This window comes from Eumetopias jubatus, unplaced genomic scaffold (assembly GCF_037043125.1).
Source record: "Eumetopias jubatus isolate StellerSeaLion01/CBP00866 unplaced genomic scaffold, mEumJub1_p1.0 scaffold_5, whole genome shotgun sequence".
Classification (NCBI taxonomy): Eukaryota; Metazoa; Chordata; class Mammalia; order Carnivora; family Otariidae; genus Eumetopias; species Eumetopias jubatus.
In genome coordinates, this window is record NW_028274811.1 from 46208930 (window position 1) to 46230266 (window position 21337).

The 21337-nt window shown below is 38.5% G+C and overlaps 1 protein-coding gene and 1 pseudogene across 2 annotated transcripts in view; one reads left to right on the forward strand and one right to left on the reverse strand.

The window, feature by feature from the left end:
- The window catches only part of ZSWIM6 (zinc finger SWIM-type containing 6), a 190057-nt gene that overhangs the window by 63904 nt on the left and 104816 nt on the right, over positions 1-21337 (forward strand). The window lies entirely within an intron of this gene.
- Positions 19021-19600, reverse strand: LOC114224682 (large ribosomal subunit protein uL6 pseudogene; annotated as a pseudogene).

The following is a 21337-nucleotide window of genomic DNA, read 5'->3' on the forward strand; positions in this document are numbered from 1 at the left end:
TTGAGTCTTATATCTGAATGAGGGAAATTAGCTTCATTTCTGTATCTACTGTAATTGGACAGCATTCATTAACCAATAATGATTTGAACATATACTGTGTGCTAGGGTCTGGGGATATAGAAATGAACAAATAAAACAATATCCTTGCTATTATGTTGTACACTTAGGTAATACAGAGGAAATGCATGTATCTAACTCCATGCTCTCATGATAAAATTAAAGGAGTAATTGTGCATTGCACTAAGAGTAATATGCTGTCTACAAATGATGTCACTTGCCAAGTTTACGCATCTGATATAGAAGAAACAAAGATTTTAGACTTAATTGAGGACACCTGTCTTTGGTATCTTTCTTGCAGTAATTCTAGTTCTCAAAGACTATCTTGAAACCATCAGCTGGAGTTACTTAAAAAACCCATTCAATTTAGGCAGTAATTGAAGATTGAATGATTATTCACTGGGGCATTGTTTTCATATTACCAAAAAAATCTAGAGTTTTTCAGGTTCAGAAGTCTTAGGGCTGTTGAAATTATGTTATTGTTTAGAAAAATAAAACTAAAATGTAAAAAATGGTCTGGAGTTTCTAAACCGTGTGATTTATGGCCAGTTCCATTTCTCTTGATATGGAGCAGGGAGCCATTCGGAACAGGACCGTTCTGATCCATGTGCAGTTGGCAGCTTCAGGTTTTCATAGACTAACAAGTGAGACCACTATGAACCCCCTAGCTCCTTAAGTTCTTACATGGGTGCATCATCACATGGTGGAGCCAGGGAAAAAGAACACTTTGTCTCCAGACTTAGAAAATACACTTGGAAAAGAAAAGAGAATCTTTTGAATGAAACCAGAAGGGAAAACACGCATGTAAACAAGATTCTGGAATCATACAAAATAATGTATACTTGGACTTTTTGCATGGGAGTTGGAAACTTTTTTTGGCTAGTATAGATTTCTGTCTTAAAAAGTTTTTAATGCTCAGTTCATAGTTTCTAATCTTATGAGCTTCCTGGTATTTAAGTAATATTTTTCACAGTGAGAGCAGTTAAATTATTTAGACATTCAGCCCCTCAAGTGTATTTTCTAAATTCTTTCCCTGGATAGCATTAGCTGTAGTCTTTGCTAAGAGATGAGTTAGGTACCCTCATAAAGCCTCTTTAATAGCCATCCTGGGAGGTTTAAAAAAGTTGTTTTTTATACCATTGGGAACACCCCCCCCCCATCTGTCAGTTGAATTCTTAAAACGATTGCATTTTAGGACTCAGTTTTTAGGCTAAACATGGCATACACTGAGGCAGATGGAAAACCTCAAGGGGCTTCCAGTAACCTCCTGAAGGCTGTACTGTTGCCAGCGCCTCTAAGCCATGCCTATCATCCCACAAGGAGAACTCCCAATCCCTTTGCTTTCTTTGGTTCAAATTTGTTGTGGGCAGCAAACCTTAAGGTAGACAACGGCAAGGTGGGCTTTAAAGAGGAGACCCTTACAGCTACTGTTCCTGTGACTATTGCTGATGTTGTTCTCCCAGTAACTGTCTTTTCCTTTTTGGGGTTGACACATGGGAGAGAGAAGGTAAAGTCAAGAGAGAAGAAGGAGTCTCATCACTTCCTCTAGCCTGCTTGTTCCCTTCATGGTCTGCCCAGTCTACTCATTTTCCAAACTACTTGTTTATAAATCAGAGAGTCACCTAGGAAGGTTTCGTTGTTGTTGTTGTTGTTATTTATTTATTTATTTAGTTAGTTAGTTAATGTTAACCAAGTAGTTTCCTGGGCCTCCACCATCAGCTGTTATCCTTTTGGAAGTCTGGGGCTTGAATCTTGAAAATGTGTATATTTCTTGAGTTATGCTAATGGTGCTTTTGATGCCCAGTTAGATTTGAGAATTATGGGATACCTGTCTCATCCTAACCTTGAAAGTTCTGACTCCTAAGTCATAGGTCCAGTGGGACTTACAACATGACAAATAAAGCCACAGGGACCAAGGGTTCATGAATTAAGAGCCAAATTTCAAAGAGCCAGAGTTTCAAGGAATGAAAGAGCATTTGAACTTACCTGTAGTCATCCTGTTATGGGTGTTGTCTTTTTAGTACCATATTTAAATATATTAGCTTTTTCCTCTTTTATAGTTGTAAGTTGGTGGAAAGGTCCATTTGAAGATGTGATGGGTAAGCTGATCACCCCCACTCCCCCTGAAAAAAAGATGAGACTAATAAAAAATGTATACTTTGTTTATATACATGTGATACCTAAGTAAATTTTTTATAAATAGGATCTACATTGTTTTTCTTCATAATCATCCATCTTTTTCCATTAGTGGAGTGTGGTCTTTTCTTAGTTTCTTTATCTTCACATTAATTTGAGAATTGTAAACATGTATTTTGATGGCATTTGTCCATTGATGGAGTTTATGAGGGGCTGACTCCTCAGAGAGGGAGGAAATTATGGAGGAGGCAGCGTTTGAGCCAAGCCTCTAAAATGTGGGAGAAGATGTGAGTTTAGAGATTGGTATTCTGTCTTGTTGGGAGGATATTCCAGATATAGGAAAATGTGAGCAAAGTCAACAGGCATGTTTGAGAAACAGCAGGCCCTGCTCCCATGGGGCCAAAGTGTAGGCTCCTTGAAAGAAAAGAAGACTAGATTAGGGGCAGAATGTCAGGAGCTTTCTGTTTGGACTTTATTCTGTGTATCATAGTTTTTATAGGGAAATGGACTCAGAATTTAAAATAGTAACTTCATAAATGTAATTGTAGCACCACATCTTAGAAAGATAGTCTTTTATTTGAATTGTATTTCAGAACTTTAAAAACGACATATGTGCAGGTGCCTATATCATACAAAACAAATATCTTTAAGGGCTTTCTCCTGACACATACTTTGTGGTCCTGTGACTCTGTGGTAGGCTGGTCCTGGGATTTGGGACTACTGAAATAAATGATAACCTCATCATATGGAGAATAGCCTGAGCTGCATTTGGATCTTCTGCCTCTTAGGGTTTGGGGCTTCTTCCTGCTTTGTTTTGTTTTCTCCTCCTGCTGCTTGCCCCCTGTCTCCAGCCCTCCCCTCTCCCACTAACATACAGGGACTTTGAACTTTATGCTTGAAGGTTTGTGTCATCTTTCTATCCCTTTTGGGAACCAGTTGCCTAACCTTATGAGATCCTGTTTGAAACTGGATTCTGCTGTGTTTTTAGCAACTGATGAAAGTTGCATATTGCTGTCTTTTCACATCTTTTTAAAGTTGAAACGATTTGTATGCTTAATAATTTGTATACTTAATATAATAAGTAATTATTTATTAATATGATGGTTTACAAAAATATAAAACCTTGGAGTTCCATAGAGACCTGGTGTAATAGTCTCTAACAGATATGGAAAGGTCAAAGATTAGTTGAAAGGACTAGTTTATTGTGATTTGTCACCCATTTTTCTTTATAGAATATTCTTTAAAGGATGTATTAAAAGGCACGATTCTCTACAAACAGTATCAAAATTTTGCTTTAAAAGTGTTTTCAACATTTTAAATCTTTCTGGTAATTATATGAAGTCTTTATAAAGACTGAAAGTACTTGGCATAATTGGTTGGGAGTAATGTTTCCGAATGGATATTTATTTTCAAAAAGCTACTTTGAAATCACATTAGATACTATTTCAGTATGATACTTTGCTTTAATTTATCCCAGAATTCCTGAAAAGGATTTAGTTTGGTTTAAAAATAAACAAAACACCCCCAATCTGAAATTATTTATTGAAACCAGATCTTGTCATCTTTGGAAAACCTATCTTACTTTCTACTAGATTTTAAAATGATCACTGACAGTAAATGCAGCATGAAAATCCTATGAAGAAAAAAAAAAGAAAATCCTGTGAAGCCCACATACATAAAATAATTTTTTTTAAAGATTTTATTCATTTATTTGACAGAGAGAGACACAGCTAGAGAAGGAACACAAGCAGGGGGAGTGGGAGAGGGAGAAGCCAGGCTCCCTGCGCAGCAGGGAGCCCAATGTGGGGCTGGATCCCAGGACCCTGGGATCATGACCTGAGCCGAAGGCAGATGCTTAACGACTGAGCCACCCAGGCGCCCCGAATTTGGTAAATATAATAAAGGTAGCATTTCAAACTTAGGAAAGATTATTCAGTAAATAATGTTGGGACTAGTGAGTATTCATCTAGGAAAAAACAAAGTACAAATTGCACAAATATTGAAATGTAAAACTGAAAACATAATAGGTATTAGTAGAAACCACCGGAGAATTCTTTTATAAACTGCATGGGAAATAACAGTCTATGTCTGATACATTAACTAGAAGCCATAAAATGATTGATAACAATCCACCTATATGAAATTCGTACACTTCTCTGTGCCAGAAACCACCAAAATAATTCATCAATCTGGGAAAAAAAATTGTTTCTTTGCAACTCATATTACAAAGGGCTGATTTCCTTAATATATAAAAAGCTCCTTCAAATTTATTGTAGACAGAAAGTGCTTTCCTAAAAATGTTCCTACAAAGCAGTAAGAAAATCACAAGTAACCCAATAGAAAAATGGACACAAGTTATGATTTAACAGTTCACAGGGAAATCATAAATGGCTCTTAAATGTATAAAAAGATGCTCAACTTCATTCATATGAGAAATGTAAGTTAAAATTACATTGAGATAACCATTTTTTTTAAACATACGTTTTCTAAAAAAAAAGCTTGATAACAATGGCTGGCACAGAATCTGGGATTTGGGACCACTATGAAATAAAGGAGAGCCTCTTCAATCAGGAAGTTAGTCTGAGCTGAGTGAGGGAAATAGAATCCTCCTGCACTTCTGGTGGGGAGGGTAAGAGGTACAACCTCAATGGAGGGCAGTTTGCAGGCACCTTCCAAAATTACAAATGCATGTTCGCTTTGACCTAGCATTTCTCCATGTAGGAATTTATTCTAGAGATATAGTCATACAGGAGTTTCACTGCATTATTTGTAATAGCAAAAAATGGGGAGTGACCTAAATACTCATATAGGGATCAGTAAATCAGTTGTGGTGGAATTCCATGCAACTCTAAAAAAGGGAGCCAAGGAGAGAGAGTGGCATGTGTGGTGTTAAACATGTGAAAAAAGGGAGAAATTAGAATACACACTGAACTACTTCTGGGTGAATATAAGGGAAATAAATCACATTCATTTTCATGGAGAACCGGTAACTGGGGCACAGGGTTGGAGGGAGATTTTTGTCACTCTTGTTCTTTTTGTGTTTGGACCTTCAAATGAAGACATGATCTCTTGAAAAAAATGAGTTCTAAGATATAAAGTTTCTTGAAAAGATTGAGCATTAAATAATAATTGTTTTAAAAGAAAATGTTTTAGTTTCTTTGAAAAGTAGCATTGCTTTAAGGGGGAAAAAGTGGGCCGTTGAGGGGGACCATGCGTGTTTAATTGCCTCTTCAGCGATATTAAAAATCGTTCACTTGTGATTTCGTGCAAGAATATATTAAAACCCTGTAGGAGACCGAGTTCCGAAGTTTGCTTTGAAGTTCGAGAAAAGAAGGGGTTAAAGGTGTGATGCAGGTAAAGGAAGGGTTAAGGACATTATGCAAGCTGTTAAGTAAAAAGGAAGTGCATTACAAAATGCTGAGCTCAGGAGTCTGGCTGCCAGCCAAGCCTTTGCTTTCTTCACTACAGCTGAGGGCTTTCGAAGCTTCCCACCAGTGGGTTTGTCTGAACTGTTTAGGAATGCGGCCGCGGTCGCCAGCTGACGTCAGCGCTGCCGGTTCAGCGGCGGGCCAGAGCCCGGGACTGACAGCGCGCGCGCGGCGGGGGGGGGGGGGGGGGGGGGCGTGGCCTGCATGTGACTGACAGGGTGGGGGCGAGGCGGTGTGTGTGTGTGACTGACAGCTAGGGCAGGGTGGCGCGCGGGTTTGCGGTTCCTTAATGAATACGAACTTCTGATTATTTTCCGTGTGGTAAGGTGAAAGACTTTTTTTCCCGTTTTCGAGAGCCAGGGCTCTGTATTGCTTCTTCTTAAATAGCAAAAAACGAAATATTTGTAACTTAGGTATCAAATTGTCAGAGTTCATGGGCCATTGTGTTGTTTTTGTTTCTGAGGGGGAGAAACAGTAAAACTACGGCGATTTTTGATGGTGCAGGGGCGAGACAGATGATTTTTGCTGGATAATGAGGTTCTTGATTTTTTTTTTAACCTAAAGCCCATTTTATTTCAGAATTGTACTAGAAAGCAATTTAAAAGCTCCCAAATGCAGTTCTGTAAAACAGGACACCAAAAAAAAGAAATACTGTGTGGAAAACGGCCAAAGTTAGATCCAGTTCTATTACAAACACCTTTGGGCATGATAGGGTTGGGTTACTGTTGCTGATACTTAAGCTCTTGAAAAATGGGGACTTTTTCCTGGTGACATCTTGCAAAGATTAAGTTTAGTGCTGCATTTTCTCCACTTACATCCTGTTTTCATGTGGTTAATTTTACTTTTAAAAACATTTGTATTTCTCAAAAAAAACCCCACATTTGTATTTATCGACTATTTAAGTATATCATTTTGCTTAGTTATATTCAAGAGTTTTGTTAATCTTTTGGTTCTTAATTAATGTGAGTCAGAGGAATGCAAGTTTATTAACTTTGTGGTGTATAAGGCTATGAGAGGTGTGGATGGTCAGCATGGAGTGAAATACAACTTTATAAACAAGGGTCTAAAAGGAGCCGTTAAACTTGGTGGAAAGCTTTGTTGCTTGACCAGGCCAAAAGGGAAGTCTGCCTTGAGGGGCTACCAGAATTACCTAGTGTAGTTAATTTGAGTGGCTTTGTGTAACTGTACAGGGACCCCAAATTTATAAGTTTATTATTATGACTTTCATTCAATACAGGAGGTTTGAGCTTATTTTATTTTTTAAGAGTAAGCTCTACACCCAACGTGGGGCTTGAACTCACAACCCTAAGATCAAGAGTCATAAGCTCTCTCTACTGAGCTAGCAAGGAGCCCCAGGAGGTTTTAGCTTTTCATGAAAGGAAGCCTTATGCATATTTATCCTTCTTGTTATGAGGCTGCTTCTGCATGATCTTGATCATTTCCTTAGGCATTGATGGCATTCACCTGGAGTCAGTCACTATGATTTCACCTGTGTGTAGCCGCTTGGCCAAGGTGAAGTCAGCCTATACACCAGGAGGAAACAGAGAATAAAAAATCAGGACCTTCTTTTGCAAAAGACAACATGCTTAGCCCTAAATTACTCAGAGGCTCAAGTGTTCAGCCTTAACTTGGCAATTCCACAGAATTTAAGAGTGTTCTGAGTTTGTGAATAGTATATTTATTTTCTTTTTAAAGCATCAGACTACACGTTAAGGACTTGTATTTTTTTACTTAGGTATCTTTTGGTGATAATAATACATCTTATGCAGGTTAATATAAAAATATAAAAAGCTATAAACTATTCTTTTACATTAGATCCAAATATTAGGGTTATTTCGTTTAACACATGCAGTATCCACAGGAATACTTGGTATATTCAACATTGCATTTGGAAAGAGGTTATGAATTCTTGCTTAAGTCACCAATTATATGACGTTGTCCACTCACTTTTGATAACCTATGTCTTGGTTTCACCAGAGGGAAATGCTTGTAATTAGTCCCCTGCCTTAATAGGACTCAGGACAAAAAAGGTTATTATCAAGACATAAAAATTCTGAGCAATAATACAGTATGGTTGGGCCCCCTAGGCAGCAGAAGAGATAAGTTGGTGTAAGTCCTTAGTGATATCCATCTCCCTGCTGTGTGAAGCACCCAGCACTGTTGTTGTGAGGCCCTCGCTGGGCTGCCCTGTGTTCTGGGAGTGGAGCCTGAGTACTTTGAGTGTGGATTTAGAATTAGAGTTTTCTTCTTTGCTTTTGCAAAAATTGTTACCATTTTTTCTAAGGACCCCTTCAGAACAATGGCGAAATTCTTACTGTCTTATTGAATGAGTCTGTATTTGGACTTTATGGAAGAAAAGTATGACCTAGTTAATCAACTGCTTTTTAAGCTCTATTAGCAACTAAGGTGATCACATTTTAGGTTATAAAGGATGAGAGTATGGCAAAATTTGCTGTGCAGTGGTCTTGGTGTTATTGAAGGAGGAACCCCTTACTTGGAAGCTTTTGCCCAAAACTGCAGTATGTTTTTACTGCCCAAATACTATGATATATTATAGGGATTTTCAACCTTGTCTTTAATAAGAACACTTTAAAATTACTTTTGTCTCGTTAACCCGTGTTTTAAAAGATATTATCTAGAAATACATTTGCATTTTAATTGCTGTGTGTTACAGTGAAGAAAAAAAAAACAACCAAAGACATTATAGCAGGCAATACCGAACAGCCTCAAATAACCAATATAACCACACTGACTTGATTTAATTCCAGCCCACAAGAAAACAAAACTGTTGTTAGCCTTGTAGCTTACCCCTAGGAAATCTTTAATTATATTGGGTGGTTTGGTATTTTGGGCAAAACATGTAGATACTTTATTACTGTTTCCAATGAACCATAGGGGAGTGAGACTGGGACCCCTATACTGAGACTTCATGATTAAAAGAGAAAAACGTCACAAAAGAAAGTTGAGCTACTTTTCATGCAAGGAAAGAGCTGTTGGATAGGTCAGAGTTGCAACTATCATACTTCAGATCTGGCGTCTTGTGTATTTGGAATGAAGTGGGAGGAAAAGCAGCATCCTTGGTGTGATCCTTTGAAGACTGATGGCTCAGGCATAGTGCCATGGTTTCAGTATGTTTCAGGACTTGCATTTAGAATCTTCTCTCCTTTCCTCCATATGACGAAATAGTGATAGGAAGGCATTTATTGTTTATATTATTTGAAGCAGCTGGCTGTACATTTGTGCCTTAGTTCTGGTTAGTGTTTTAACTATTTGCATATTCCTTTTATTGGCTACTTCTTGGTTTTTATTGAAATGGTATTGTGAGGAGAGCAAGTTAAGCAGTGAAAACAGATAGAACCAGAAAAGAAGCACATTGTGCTCAATTTTCAAAACTCTTCTTCTGTTAATCTCTGTTTTGGTTCCTAAGAGCATTGCTCAAGAATCTATTTTCTTGGGAGTGTCCATCTTATCTTGAATATTAAATTTAAAATGGTTTATTGCAAATTTCCCCTCTTTGAGGCTGGTTTCATATGTTGCTTTTCGTTTTGTTGTTGAAGGTATTTGTCATTAAAATTTATTTTCTGTTCTCATTCACTCACTGTTTTCTCAGGTACTTTTTGAACAACTGCTATGTGCCAAACTTTGTCAGGTGTTGGTTATATGTTGCTAAATAAAAACAATTCTCTTGCCTGATGGATCTTTCACTCTAATGGAAACTAGACTTAATAAAGTATGTGTGAAGGAAGTTCCTGAGGGGGGAAGGACCTGATGTGAAAGGAACCAGCATTGGTTGGTGAAGTAGAGGAAGATGAGGGGAGAGTGATGCCAGATAAGGTAGGAGAAGGGGGCAGGGCAAGATCCTGTAAAGTGTTTTTAAGGCATGGTACGTGAGTAGCTTTTATTCTGAGTGTAGTGGCAAGCCACCCCTTGGCTGCTGTATGGAGAATAGTTCGGTGAATGCAAGAGTGGAAGCAGGGTATCCAGTAGAGAAGAAAAGGTGGTTGCCATAGTTTAGGCACTATTAGCTCGTGCTACTATGGGCTGGTGGAGATAGAGAAGGGTGGACAAATCAACATGGTTTAGTTTTTGCTTTGAACACTGGGGTGGTGCCTGTTTACTGGAGGGGTTTGGGTGTGGCAAAGTAAGGGTTTAGTTTGGCACCTAAGTTTGAGTTATTCAGCAGAGAGGTCAGATAGGTAGAGTGACTAAAATCTTTTTTTTTTTCTTTCACTCTGTAGAATTAGTTATGCTTTTAAAATTTAAAAGGATTTAACTCCTGCTTGTTGGAGTCCTAGTCACTTAGATTGAGATACTTTATAATAGGAGACTTCTGTCTTGTCTGTGGAAGGGGAAATAAATGGCAACAAACAACCCCTAAACTGAGGAACTTGGTGTGAAAGAACTCTGCTATGCCCATGAAATAGGATTGGGAGGGAAATTAAATAAGACTGTATGTTTCAGAGGAGTGAGCCCCCAATACCTATTTCGATTAATGGATTTTTAAGTTTTTTTTTAATTTATTTTTTGAATTATTTTTCTCCAAGGGATTTTAGGTGATTAAGGAAAAAGACATAGTACAATAAAATTATAAAAGAGAAAAAATAAAGAATTATAGATATTTGCCCACTGATTAGTTGATGAAAATTAGAAATAGTGTACAGGTGTGTTTTTGGGATAGTGTTAAAATCAGGACATTGTTCCACTTTCAGTACATTTTTATTTGGATAGAAGATTTATTTATTTTTTATTTTTTTTAAAGATTGTATTTATTTATTTGACAGAGAGACACAGTGAGAGAGGGAACACAAGCAGGGGGAGTGGGAGAGGGAGAAGCAGGCTTCCTGCCAAGCAGGGAGCCCGATGTGGGGCTTGATCCCAGGATCCCGGGATCATGACCTGAGCCGAAGGCAGACATGTAACAAATGAGCCACCCAGGCGCCCCTTTTTTTATTTTTTAGAGATTTTATTTATTTATTTGACACAGAGAGAGACAGCAAGAGAGGGAACACAAGCAGGGGGAGTGGGATGTATTGGATAGAAGATTAAACAGTTGGTGTTTATCTTTTTTTTTTTCTCGTTTCTGCAGAGGATGCCGTTGACCTATTCATGGTAGGACCTGCTTTTGGTTTGTTTTTCTGGTACTGTTATGTACAGACGTTCTCATGTGATTCTCTGTAAAAGCTAGTAACACATTTGTGATAGAGCCACTTAATAAGTTTGTGGCCATGGGACAGAACAAATAATGCTTCATTTGGCGCTTTTTTCTTGTAGTTGAGATACCTGATTATATAGATTGGATTGGATTGGGAATGCTGTGTTTATTCGTTCAAGGTAAGATTTTCTTGAAACTGGGGATATGGCAAATAGGGTTATAGGAAAATGGAACCAAAGACATTTAGTAACAGAAACAGAGGTGACCCCAATAATAGAAACTGCAATAAAAGTTGAACACTTTATTTCTTGCGTTATACTAATCCCTTTCTCTGTATTATTTTATTCAAGCTTTAATACTCACAATAGGGCTGTGAAATAGATGGCATTTGAATCCTCACTTGTAGATGAGGAAACTGGGTTGTGGGGAGGTTATTACTCATTTAAGAAAATAGAGCTAACACATATAAGTTGGGACTTGAACTCAAGTTTGGATTCAAAGCCCATGCTTTCAGTCACTGTTCTCTATGGCTGGAACAGAACCAACAGTTCTGTATTTCTTGTAGGCTTTTCTGCAGTCATGTAGTACACAGAGAAGTTAATGTGGTGGACCTCAAGTAGGCTTTCGCTTCTTAGTTTAGAAGCCAAAATGTATGAAGTGGAGTCTTTAATGTAGAGGTACTTAGTATGTTATGAAGGGGTTGTTGTTTTAGTGTATTGGCACAGGAGTATTTGGGATAGAAATACTTGCTGATTCCTGTATAAGACTGTTTGTTGTTGCGATGGGTGGGAGATGATAACTGGGATTGGCCACATAAAGATTGTGGGCCACATTTCTCTACAACTCACAAAGGTCACGGAGTTAGAAGGTAGTATCAGTAGTCAGTTACCTAAAAGCCAACTTTTGGTACGTGTTGCTGAATGAGCTTGAATTGGTTAATGTATATACTATATTCTACCTCAGAAGGATTAGTTAGGTCTTTAGAACTTGTTCCTCTTCATCCTCCTCTTCCTTCTGTTTTAGACAACTGAGAACTTTAAGGGCAAAAAGCCTTCATAAAAAATTTACCAATGAAAGGTAATGGGAGCTTGAGTTATTCAAGATAAGCTTATCAGGGTTTGGAATACCAGCAGCCTGATTTTACTGTAAAACCAAAAGCACAGATCATAATCTTTGTCTAACCTTCTTACGTGTGGGTTGGGGAGAGAAGTATGCAGATTGTGGGAATCACTGAGGACAGGAAGGGCAGGTAGAAGTGGGCTCTCTGCACATGAGCTTGTAGAACAAAAGGCATTTCTTTGTTGCTCAATGAGTCCAAATGCTGGGAAGGAATATAGAGAAAGGAAGCAGAAAGGCTTGGTTCTCACAGTGCTGCTCTACTTGGTCATACCTCATGAAGGCCTTCTCAAGATGTGTCAATTCTGGTTACCCTTGGGATTTTCCTACTAGTGAAACTTCTCTTCATATAGCTTCATCTTTTCCCCCAGAAACTATGAGACTTCTTGAAATTTTTAATAAGAATTTTAGAAACTCCAGCAGTAATTTCCAGGAACCACAGCCTCTGATATCATGCTGCTTTTGATCTTTTCTCTTGGGTGTTTATATACCTGTCAGAGCTTATATACTTCTGATTTCCTCCTGGGGGTGTGATAACATACTGTTTCTTGATCTCTCAGAAGCAATGAGTGACCAGCAGGGTAGGTTTTTTAGCCAGCTGATTAGGACCTCATGCCAATGAGATTAAATCAAGGCTTTCATCCCTATAGGTCCATCCCCATGGGAGTGATTTAGTATAGCTCTGCCACCTCCTTTGGCCTTACATAGCTCAGTAGCCCTAGCCTCCTGCCTTGCCAGCTACCACTCTTGGATTGCAAGACAGAGTTAATTGAAAAGATGGATGGTCAAAAATAAGTAAGTTACTAAACCTGGAAAAACATAAAGCCCACATGAAAGAACAGAAGTTAAGGGAAGTGAACAGGTGTGGAGGAAATGAATGAGAATGATGGATAGAAAGAGTCAAAGAGATAATGCCTACATTTGGTTGGATTAAGTGAAATTAGGTTGGAACTGCTGTTGTAGAAATGAAAAGCACAAGGAACTTACTGCCTATCTTTGCTAAAGGGTCTTGCTTCGGTATATATTATCTACACTGAACAGGTTTAGAAGATTACTAAACTAAAATTATTCAACTATGCCAACTAAGATTGCTTGAATTCAGTTTCCAAAGTTGATTTTTTTGAGTATATATTGATCCATGTTTGAAAAAAAAGTCTTCACATAGGTAGAAAAGCTGTTTGTTCTTTTCATATGCTTATCTGTCTCAAATATTGTTAGAAGTCACAGTTTTTCAGTTTAGAATTGCTGAACACAGGAGCTGGAAAGCCTGAACAGGCTGTGACTGCAATGTGAGTAGAGTCTGAAAGAAATGAAAAGCAAAAACTCACCAGAAAAGGTCCATGTTAGTATGTGCTTTTCTTAGTGTTCCAGATTGTTAACAGTATAATTAGATCCTTACCTCTTAAGAGTGTACATTTTAATTTGTGCTGTTAGGAAGGATTTTTGTTTTGAAATATTACAAATGAATGTCTTTTTCTTTACTTAAAAACTGGTATACTCAGAATTTTGAACAGTGGGTGGACTATTGATCTGTAAAATTTTGAAGCAGATTGTACATCTCATAGATTTTGCTATTTAAGCAAAATAAGTGACTTTCTTAATAGGAGGCTCTAAGTTCTTGAGTCCAACTGAAAACCATTGAGGATATCACAGAAGAGTTGAGGTTTTGTTTTGTTTTAAAGATATATTTATTTATTTTAGAGAAAGAACGAGCGTGTGCAGGTGGTGGAGAGGGACAAAGGGAGAGGGAAAGAGAGAATCTCAAGCAGTCTCCCTGCTGAGTGCGGAGCCTGACTCCTGGCTTGATCTCGCAACCCAAGATCACGATCTGAGCTGAAACCGAGAGTTGGTCGCTTAACTGACTAAGCCACCCCTGTGCCCCGGAGGAGTTGAGTTTTAAAATCAAAGTTCCTTCGAGGAGATCTAGTCATCCCATCAGTTAAAAAATGAGGTACTGAGGCAATGAGAAATTAAGTGGACAGTAAAGGACAAAAAGTAGTTAAAGAATCATAATGAAGACTCCAGGCCTTGACTTGGATTTCAGTTCTGTTATCAGCATCAGTTAGGTGCTTTGAACATGGATGAAGCTAAAGGAATACGAAATGACAGGTGCTTTTGTTCACGGGACTCATAAAACCTATCTGGGGTTTTTGCAGGTGTCAATATATTTTTTTTATTTTAAAGATTTTATTTATTTGGGGGAGGGTGGAGAGATTGTGTGAGCAGGGGGAGGAGCAGAGCGGGAGGGAGAAGGAGGGGAAACAGTCTCAAGCAGACTTGTGCTGAGTGCAGCGCCCCATTCAGGGCTTGATCTTAGGACTCTGAGATCGTGACCTGAGCCAAAAACCAAGAGTTGGACACTTAAGTGACTGAGCCACCCAGGTGCCCTGAAAGTATCAATAATTTTAAAACAAAGAATTTGATGCCAAACTAGTCTATTTTATTTAAATGAAACCTTTTAGTACCTAGCTAGATGAATGAGATGGGAAGACAGAAACAAATGTTTCAGAGGGAAGTGTTATGGATGGTGATAGACGTGTGGATGTGATACTTTAGGTACACAGACAAGTGGATGGCTTGTTCTGTAAGATGTTCCTTTAAATTCTTTGGCGTAAAGATACAGCATTATTAGAGAAATAATGCCTGATTTACTCAGATACTTTGCTTTTCATATCCATCAGCTCCTGTTTATAATTTAGTTGGTGTAGTTTCCATGCAGTGATACGCTCTTTTTTTCCCCAAGAAAGCTATTGTGACGGATAGAATAGAGTTATTTGCCCTTTATAGTTGATGCTATCAACAGTCACTCATTAGATTTGGCTGACCAGAGAGTCTGCAAAGATTGAAAGATTATTCTATGATTATCTTTTGGTCGTATTACTTTCGATGGTATCACATCTATTCTAGTTCCCATGAACCACTGCTGTGCTCTGGGCTTGAGATTTAGTTGATTTTCTTTTTCATTTGTGCTTACATCTACAACATTAAGATGTTAACATTTAGCTTTGCTTCCAATCTTCATGGTCTAGAACTTGAGTTGCCCACTAAGCCACTAATCACACATGGCTAATTAAATTTAAATTAATTAAAGTTAAATACAGTAAAAGTTCAGTTTCTCAGTTATGCATTTCGAGTGCATAGTAACCACAGGTAGCTAGTGGCTACTGTATTGAACAGTTCAGGGGTATAAGAACATTACTGTAGAAAGTTATATTAGCACTGGTCTAGAGTATCATTCATCATCCATACAATGCAAACCTTTAGGAGAGCCCTTTAGAACAGTGGTAGTAAATGGCCATTGCCCCCTGGTTGCATTCATCACAGAAGAGGATTTGCAACAGATAATGGGGATTTTTCCAAGCTGGAGTTAGGTGTGCAGCTAGCTGGTTAGAAGTAGCCATGATTTTGTTAATAGATTTTGTTAATAGATTAATAGATTTTATTAATAGGAAATTGCAACCAGAGACCTAAGTTGAAATCCAGCTCTGCTCCTTACTAGCAGTAGGGACTTGGGCCAATCATTTGATGTCTTTGAAATTCAGTTTCTTCACTTGTGAAATGAGGATCTATTTCATAAGATTGTTGAGAGTGTCAAATGCATTGGAAAGTAGATGATAAACTGCAAAGTCTCTGTAAGTGTATGGTATGTACATGCATTAGGAACTACGTGTACCAGCGGTGTTAATTTGCAGTAGTAATCTTTAAGTTCTGTCATCTTGTTTGGAAGGCATCACACTGAACTGATTGATAAAGAACTAGAAAATAACCACACAAACAAGCCAACATGTGCTTTAGAGATCAGAAAACGATCTAAGGACCATGTTAAAGTTGAAATGATACTAGTGCCCTAGCTTCTTAACAGTATATCTAAAAGTTCTAACAAACATTTCACTTGCTTCTGGACCAGTAAGTGACTCATTTAACATCACATGGGAAGAAAGATCACTTACAATAAGGTTTTTAGATGTTCTCTGTACAGAAGTTTCTAGTGTTTTTACCAAGCTACATCATTTTTCTGATCTCACAGGGAGTTGGTGCACAGCATTAGTCATTATCCTTGTTATATAGCATGTCAGACAAGTTGCAGCAGTGGAATGGGGGCTGCTGGCATGTGGAGTGGGTAGTGTGTGGGGAGTTGTTCTTTGGATCAGTCTGACTTGGTCACTCATTATTAAGAAGCAATTACAGAGGTTGCATTTGTGCTAGTTTCTTATCTTAGAACTGGAGAAATGAAGTACATGAGGCAACCTTCTGTTAGTGAAGAATACACATAAAATCTCAGGAAGTGATACTGCTCCAAATCAGATGGCACCACCCAGATGGTAAGTTTCACTTTGTTTATTCCAACCCTGCATTCCACTGTCATTTGGATGGTTATCTATGCATTCAGCACTGCACAAATTATACAAGCCAATGAATGAGCCTTCTGCCCAGAATCATAAATTGAAAACAAGAATGTTAGAAACCAAAAAACATCTTATGTTTAAAAGTTCAGCTTTTTGTTTTTATAAAATTTTATCCCAGTCTAATAGTGAATGTTGACCCTAGCGGACAACATTTTATCCTCAAAAGCCCCTTCCTCCATGAACCTTTACTCCCCTCCCCACCCCCACTCCCTGTCCCCCACAAATGAACTGCCCAGTCTCTGTTTTTTTTAAACTTTGCTTATGCCTTTGTTATTACTAGCCCTTTCTTCCTCCATTACTTCCTTCCTTTGGTGATGACAAGTTTTGAAGTAGGCAGGGTGCTTATGGTTGTTACCTCAAGAATCTAGTTTTTGAAGGGCAAGGACTGTCTTGAGAACAAGGAAGTAAAGTTTGCTGTGCAGGCTCTGATGGCAGACAAAGGATTGAGGGTGGAAATTAGAAGGAGATGGACTTGAATATAAGGAGTATCTTTCTCCATCTTTCTGAAAATAAACTGCTTACGTGTTTGAGCTGAGGCTAGGTAACTATCAGGCATGAAGATATAGGGCAGAAGGCTTGATTAGGTCTCTTTTTTGGTAATTACTAGTTTGGAGAGAATTAGGATTATATATATTGGGAACTTGAGGGCAGACCTAAGGGAGAAAGTCAAGATGTGGAGCATATCTCCCGAGGTGGGGGACAGAGAGAGAGCCAGGGCTTAGACCCAGGCCTTGCCCAGAGACAGCAGATGCTGATGGGGCTCTTGACTTTCTCTTCAGACACTTCAAGGTCCATTTTCATTCACTGCCTCTAATCTTGAGCTTTATCCTAGCTATTTTTCAGGGTCCTGGGAGTGGGCTTCACTTTTGGATTTGTCCTGGCTCTGGTGCCAGTAGGCTATCCATGCTATGGGATCACTCTTGTTGGGGAGATAGTATAACATCGTGGTTTACGAGTATGGATCCTGGAGTCATAAGATTGAATCTTGACTCTTCTGTGCAACTTTCAGCAAGTTAATTCTTTTTTGTGCCACAGTTTTCTCATCTGTAACTATAAAGGAATATCTGGGAATGATACCATATTTTATCAACACTCACACCATTGTAAGAAGCACCATTGCTTTACTCTAAGAAAAATACACTGCCCATTTAATTATGACACATCGCATTTCAGGGAGGTTAAAATAGAGAAAAACCTACCTCTTAGGATTGTGGTGAGGAGTAAGTTGGTATTTGCAAAGCACTTAACACTAGTATCTAATACAAAGTAAGTGTTCCAGGTGTTAGCTGTTGTCTACTGTTGAACCTGTTCTATTTAGAGAAGTTAATTTAGTCATCTAGTCAGTGTTTATGAAGCACTGTGCTTGGAAGACACTGCAGCTCTAGACCACAATCCTTGCTCTTAGGAACCTTATATTCTAGTTTTGGAGAAACTCACAGAAAGAGAGGAATCCTCATACAGCCCAAAAATATGGACGTAATTCTTTGGGAGCAGAGTATAGCGTATAAGACTAACTTTGCCGGCAGAGTCAAGAAAGGCTTCATAGAGTCAGTGGCATTTAAGCTTAATCAGGAAGCATAACAAAAGGGCTCACCGGAAAGAGGGGGCCAGCAGAGAAGGACGGTGTACGCAGAGGGAATAGCTTGTGTAAAGGCACAGGGCTTAGAGTCAGCGTGACTGCAAAGTTGAGGGTGTGTGTATGGGGGTGGTGGTGGCAGCAGGTAAATATCAAGAGGTCAGCTCCCCCAGATTGCGAAGGGTCTTGTGTGCCAAGCTAGGGAGTCTGAACTTTACATTCTGTCCGGTAGCAAATGGGTGGATAACTGGAGGTTTTAAGCAGTGGAGTGATGTGAGCAGAATAGCTTTTTTCCCCTTCTGTATTGTTACTGCACATTCATACCTTGTCGAAGCAGGATCTGCTCTTTTACACTCAGCCGTGGAAGTGTGGAGGCTGCTTTTAAACCGTTCTTTGATACAGGTATCCCTTCTCCGTTACAGTGAGGAAAGCTATTGTTTGCTTTCCAAGGCTATAAAATGATTATATAATGAAGCCTCTTTCTCATAATACTATTTAAATATAAGCACTGTATTTACGAGATTAGGTGGCAGAACACTAGAGTGATGCATATACACTTTCTATATTTAAAATTTAAAAATATGATAATTTCAAAACTGCAGAGAAGTTGTACAGATAGTAAAGGCTACTTGTAAACTTTTTGCCTCTATTCACTTAACATTTTAGCCTATTTATCATTGAGCTCTTTTACTTTCTATACACACACAGTTTTTTTCTGAACCCTTTGAGAATGAGTTTCATGGAGATATTTTCTTATGAAACCACTAGAGAGTACAGTGGTCATCTGTAAATTTAACACTGATGAAACTTTTAAAACTAATTTACTCTTTATATTCCAGTTTTTTCAGTTGGTCCAATAATGTTCTGTATAGATTGTTCCCTGCCCCCCCCCCCGCCCCTTTTCAGTAACAAGACCCAGTCTGGAATCAGGTGTTGCATTTAGTTCTCTCTCTTTAGCCTCATTTAATCTGGGATATTTCCAAAGACTTTATCTTTTATGACAGTTGACATTTTTAAAGAATAGAATCTTCCCTTTCTTTTTTTTTTTTTCCAAACCAGTATAGCTTTTATTGCATCTTTAAAATATCACAAATAAGTCTGAAAAATCATCTGGCATCTTGCTGTTTCTGTAGATGGACAACTCAGATCTTATTCATCAGCCTGCTGAACTGTTCCTTTTTCAGAAACGTAGATGCCATCCAAAAATTTTCTGATGTCCTTGTTTTTAACAGTTGTGACTTGCTGAATCAAAGCAGCTGAGTTTGATACAAGTTCAATGTCATTTCCTTCAAGAATTAACTCATCTTTTTGGGCTTGAGATACAGAACAAGCAACACCTGGCCTCATCCAAACCCTGCGGATGTATTTCTCACCCAAGAAATGTCGGATTTCAACAAGAGAACCATTCTCCTGAACAACAACGTTGATGGGGAAGTGAGCATACACAGACCTCATCTTGTAACAGAAGCCCAGTGTAATGCCCTTGATCATGTACTGTACGTGACTACAGATAGCCAGCTCTTTTCTATTTCCCCACCATTTGTCAACTCGGAGCCTCTTCTTTTTCTTTCCAAGAAGACTGAGTTCTACATTGATGTGATTGAAGTCCCTTCGCAGGGCTCCTCTGGGTCCCTTCACAATAACTGTGTGTCCCTTCAGAGTGATGTCAACATTTTCTGGAATGTCGACAGTCTGATTGCTGAGAATGGTCTTCATTCTCGCAGGAGATGCGGCAAAGATTCCTTCTCTTTCTAATGGGATGTTTCTTACTTAGTTTTCTCATGATGTGATTCAGGTTAGGTATTCCCTGACAGAATGCTACATAAGTAATGTGTTCTCAAGGATGCGTATCACATCTGGAGGCACATGAAATCCACTGCCTCTCATTGGTGCTTTTGACTGTGATAATTACTTGGTCAAGGGTTTTCCAGTTTCTTCACTATATAGTTACTGTATTTCCTAATGAGCATTCTGTGGGGAGTATGAACATATTCTGCTCCTCATCAAAATTTCCCCTAGACTTGGCATCGACAGGTGATTCATGTTTGAACTAGTCTTCCTTATAATAGTTGCAAAATGTTTCAGTTATCTCTCTATATTTTTTAAGTTTGGTGTTTTTTATAAAAATTCTAGTGCATGTATTTCTTTTTTAGTAGTAATCAAACAGCTGTTTTAATAAAATTCTTATCTTACCTTGTTAAACATCTTACATTTACAATGATTCTTTCTGACCCAGTTAATAAAAATGGGATTTTGGTGCTCTTGGCTGGCTCAGTCGGTAGAGCATGCAATTCTTGATCTCAGGGTCATAAATTCAAGTCCCACGGTGGGCCTCCAACTCACTTTAAAAAACAAAACCCAAACAGGATTTTATTGTCCAGTCCACCACGTCTGTCACGTTGAGAAATCCTTTCCAGTACTGAAGAGGGCCTCCTTAGTTCCTTTGTACCTTGATCATGGCTCCTGGACAGGTTAGGGAGGAGCTTGGTAGATTTTAATATTATCATTGGAGGGGACTGGGACCATAGGAGAGTTACGTTTATAATGGGCAGTACCTAGAGGGGCTCTAACTTATATAGGACTTCCTTAATCTGTTAATTTATTAGTGTTCTAGGCATTTTCCTGAGCAAGCCACCATTTTGGTGATTCTCTTAGGCTACTTTATTTTCAAAATTACAGGGATGCCAGAAATACATCAAGGGATGTAGAACATAGTCATAGTTCATTAAATGTCTTCATATTGTTGTAACCTCTTCTGCTCCAGCTTTTACGTGTTGGTTTTTGTTTAAAATGGGCTTCACATGTTTGCTTTCTGGGTAGCTGTGTGCTTTTTAATGACTGTGGCCTGTGCCTCTCACTGTCGCTGACTGTGTTAGTAGTCACAAGGAGGGGAAGATGAAATACTGTGAAGGATTTACTACAGGTCCATTGCTACCATTATAAAACCAATTCTCAGTAATTTAGAGAAAAAGTTACTTCATTCCTTGGGTTTGTTACATCTTTATCACTTTGTGTTTTGAGATGGCAGGGAAGATCAACCTCAGTTGAAAACAACTTGTTTGTGGCTAGAGGGACAGTGAGGTGTTGCTGCTCATTTGAGGTGCAGATTCTGAGACATTTAGTGAGTGCCTACTTTGTAAGAAGCACTGCTGATGTGAGTTAGAGAGAGTGATGATGTGCTTCTTGACTTAATCAGGTGGCATGATTACTTTTTTTTTTAACTGGACAGATAATCTCTTTAGTTGCTGGTTGGTATTTTTTATTATTTTATTTTATTTTTTTCATCATGATAAATGTACTGTTTAATCCCCCTTCACCTATTTCAACCTTCCCACCATTCACCTTTCCTCTGGTAACCATCAGTGTGTTCTCTGTAGTTAAGAATCTGTTTCTAAGTTTGTATCTCTCTTTCTTTTTTCCCCTTTGCTCATTTGTTTTTCTTAAATTCCAGAAATGAGTAAGATCA